Source organism: Triticum urartu, chromosome 6A, assembly GCF_056163025.1.
Source record: "Triticum urartu cultivar PI428250 chromosome 6A, HENAU_Tu73, whole genome shotgun sequence".
Lineage (NCBI taxonomy): Eukaryota > Viridiplantae > Streptophyta > Magnoliopsida > Poales > Poaceae > Triticum > Triticum urartu.
In genome coordinates, this window is record NC_141878.1 from 14586071 (window position 1) to 14590675 (window position 4605).

The window sequence follows — 4605 nt, forward strand, 5'->3', positions numbered from 1 at the left end:
CTTTCAAAGATTCATCAAGTAAATAACGAAAAATTCCAGAATCATCTTCATCAAAATTATTAAGACTCTCATTGATAACTCCGGTAGGTTTTTCCATAGTATCCTTATTTATAAGTTTAGCGAGGATAGAGGGGTTGTCCAAAGTACTAAAACTCTGGAGAGAACCCCCAACCCTTTTTGATTCAGACATAGCAGAAGAAAGGCAAATAGAGAGGGAGGATAGAGAGAGAGAGAGGGCGAATAAAATGGCAAGGGTGAATTGGGGGGAGAGGAAAACGAGAGGCAAATGACAAATAATGTAATGCGGGAGATAAGGGTATGTGATGGGTACTTGGTATGTTGACTTTTGCATAGACCTCCCCGGCAACGGCGCCAAAAATCCTTCTTGCTACCTCTTTTAGCACTGCGTTGGTTTTCCCCGAAGAGGAAGGGATGATGCAGCAAAGTAGCGTAAGTATTTCCCTCAGTTTTTGAGAACCAAGGTATCAATCCAGTAGGAGGCTACACGCAAGTCCCTCGTACCTGCACAAACAAATAAATCCTCGCAACCAACACAAATAGGGGTTGTCAATCCCTATAGGGCCACTTACAAGAGTGATATTTGATAGATATATGATAAAGATAATATTTTTGGTATTTTTATGACAAAGATGCAAAGTAAAATAAAGGCAAAGTAAATAGCAAAGTAAATAACTAAGTAGTAGGAGATTGATATGATAAAGATAGACTCGGGGGGCATAGGTTTCACTAGTGGCTTCTCTCGAGAGCATAAGTATTCTACGGTGGGTGAACAAATTACTATTGAGCAATTGACAGAATTGAGCATAGTTATGAGAATATCTAGGTATGATCATGTATATAGGCATCACGTTCGAGACAAGTAGACCGACTCCTGCCTACATCTACTACTATTACTCCACTCATCGACTGCTATCCAGCATGCATCTAGAGTATTAAGTTAAAAATAGACTAACACCTTAAGCAAGATGACATGATGTAGAGGGATAGACTCATGCAATATGAAGAAAAACCCATCTTGTTATCCTCGATGGCAACAATACAACATGTGCCTTGCTGCCCTTACTGTTACCGGGAAAGGACACCGCAAGATTGAACCCAAAGCTAAGCACTTCTCCCATTGCAAGAAAGATCAATCTAGTAGGCCAAACCAAACTGATAATTCGAAGAGACTTGCAAAGAAAACCAATCATACATATAAGAATTCAGAGAAGATTGAAATATTATTCATAGATAGACTTGATCATAAACCCACAATTCATCGATCTCAACAAACACACCGCAAAAAGAAGATTACATCGAATAGATCTCCACAAGAGAGGGGGAGAACATTGTATTGAGATCCAAAAAGAGAGAAGAAGACATCTAGCTACTAACTATGGACCCGTAGGTCTGAATTAAACTACTCACACTTCATGGGAGAGGCTATGGTGTTGATGTAGAGGCCCTCCGTGATCGATGCCCCCTCCGGCAGAGCTCCGGAATAGGCCCAAGATGGGATCTCGTGGATACAGAAAGTTACAGCGGTGGAATTAGGGTTTTGGCTCCGTCTCTGATCGTTTGGGGGTACGTGGATATATATAGGAGGAAGAAATACGTCGGTGGAGCAACAGGGGGGCCACGAGGGTGGAGGGCGCGCCTGGGGAGCAGGCGCGCGCCCCTACCTTGTGGCCTCCTGTTAATTGGCTTGACGTAGGGTCCAAGTCTCTTGAGTTGTATTCGGTGATAAAATCACGTTCCCGAAGGTTTCATTCCATTTGGACTCCGTTTGATATTCCTTTTCTTTGAAACCCTAAAACAGGCAAAAAACAACAATTCTGGGCTGGGCCTCCGGTTAATAGGTTAGTCCAAAAATAATATAAAAGTGGATAATAAAGCCCACTAATGTCCAAAACAATAGATAATATAGCATGGAGCAATCAAAAATTATAGATACGTTGGAGACGTATCAGATACGGCGAAAGGTGTGCGGTATTAGAGAGGCTAGCAAAGGTGGAAGGGTGAGAGTGCGTATAATCCATGGACTCAACCTTAGTCATAAAGTACTCATATACTTATTGCAAAAATCTACAAGTTATCAAAGCAAATTATTACGCGCATGCTCCTATGGGGATAGATTGGTAGGAAAAGACCATCGCTCATCCCCGACCGCCACTCAAAAGGAAGACAATCAATAAATAAATCATGCTTCGACTTCATCACATAACGGTTCACCATACGTGCATGCTACGGGAATCACAAGCTTCAACACAAGTATTTCTCAAATTCACAACTACTCAACAAGCATGACCTCAATATCACCATCTCCATGTCTCAAAACAATTATCAAGTATCAAACTTATCATAGTATTCAACACACTTATAAGAGAATTTTTATTATTAATCTTGCATACCAAGCATATTAGGATTTTAACCAAATTACCATGCTTTTTAAGACTCTCAAAATAATCTAAGTGAAGCATGAGAGATCAATAGTTTCTATAAAACAAATCCACCACCGTGCTCTAAAAGATATAAGTGAAGCACTAGAGCACAATTATATAACTCAAAAGATATAAGCGAAGCACATAGAGTATTCTATCAAATTCCAAATCATATACGGCTCTCTCAAAAGGTGTGTAAAACAAGGATGATTGTGGTAAACTAATAAGCAAAGACTCAAATCATACAAGACGCTCCAAGCAAAACACATATCATGTGGTAAATAAAAATATAGCTCCAAGTAAAGTTACCGATAGAAGTAGACGAAAGAGGGGATGCCTTCCGGGGCATCCCCAAGCTTTGGCTTTTAGGTGTCCTTATATTATCTTGGGGGTGCCATGGGCATCCCCAAGCTTAGGCTCTTGCCACTCCTTGTTTCATAATCCATCAAATCTTTACCCAAAACTTGAAAACTTCACAGCACAAAACTTAAATTAGAAAATCCCGCGAGCTCCGTTAGCGAAAGAAAACAAAAGACCACTTCAAGGTACTGTAATGAACTCATTCTTTATTTATATGTGTGTTATACCTACTGTATTCCAACTTCTCTATGGTTCATAAACTATTTTACTAGCCATAGATTCATCAAAATAAGCAAACAACACACGAAAAACAGAATCTGTCAAAACCAGAATAGTCTCTAGTAATCTGTAGCTAGCGCAAGATCTGTCACCCCAAAAGTTCAAAAATAAATTGCTGGACGTGAGGAATTTATCTATTAATCATATGCAAAAAGAATTAACTAAATAGCACTTTCCAAATAAAAATGACAGCAGTTCTCGTGAGAGCTAAAGTTTCTGTTTTTTACAGCAAGTTCAACAAGACTTTCCCCAAGTCTTCCCAACGGTTCTACTTGGCACAAACACTAATTAAACACAAAAAACACAACAAAAACAGAATCTAAATAATTTATTTATTGAATAACAGAAAGGAAAAATATTGGGTTGTCTCCCAACAAGGGCTTGTCTTTAAAGCCTTGTAGCTAGGCATTGATAATTTTAATGATGCTCACATGAAAGACAAGAATTGAAGCACAAAGGGAGCATAATAAAGCATGTGAAAAACACATATAAGTCTAACGTACTTCCTATGCATAGGCATCTTATAGGAAAACAAACTATCAAGGCAAGCAAAAACTAGCATATGCAAGGAAGAGGAAAGAAACAATAGCAATCTCAACATAACGAGAGGTAGTTTAGTAACATGAAAATTTCTACCACCATATTTTCCTCTCTCATAATAATTACACTTAGGATCATAAGCAAATTCAACAAAATAGCTATCACATAAAACACGATCCACATGCATGCAAAGTTGACACTCTTCCAAAATAGTGGGATTAACATTAACTAAAGTCATGACCTCTCCAAACCCACTTTTAATAATATTGCAAACACTATTATCAATCTCACATTCATCATGGGGCTTAAATAAATTTTCAAGATTATAAGAAGAATCACCCCAATCATGATCATTGCAACAAGTAGAGGTCATAGCAAAACTAGCATCCCCAAGCTTAGGGTTTTGCATATTATTAGCACAATTTATATCAATAGAATTTATAATATCATCATTGCAATCATGCTCTTTATTCAAATATCGATCGGGAGTCACTCCATAAGGTACTTTATCACAATTTTCAGATTCACGAATTTCAAGCAAAACTTCATAAAGATAATCTAGTGCACAAAACTCACTAGCAATTGGTTCATTATAATTGGATCTCTTAAAAAGATTAGCAAGCGGATGAGGATCCATAGATATTAGGTTCTCTGTTTAGTAATAAATAAATAACTATTCCAACCATACGAGCAAACAAGAAACAGGAAAAAGAGGCAAATAGAGAAACAGGGGGGAGGATAGAGAGAGAGAGAGGGCGAATAAGACGGCAAGGGTGAATTGGGGGGGAGAGGAAAACGAGAGGCAAATGGCAAATAATGTAATGCGGGAGATAAGGGTATGTGATGGGTACTTGGTATGTTGACTTTTGCGTAGACCTCCCCGGCAACGGCACCAGAAATCCTTTTTGCTACCTCTTTTAGCACTGCGTTGGTTTTCCCCGAAGAGGAAGGGATGATGCAGCAAAGTAGCATAAGTATTTCCCTT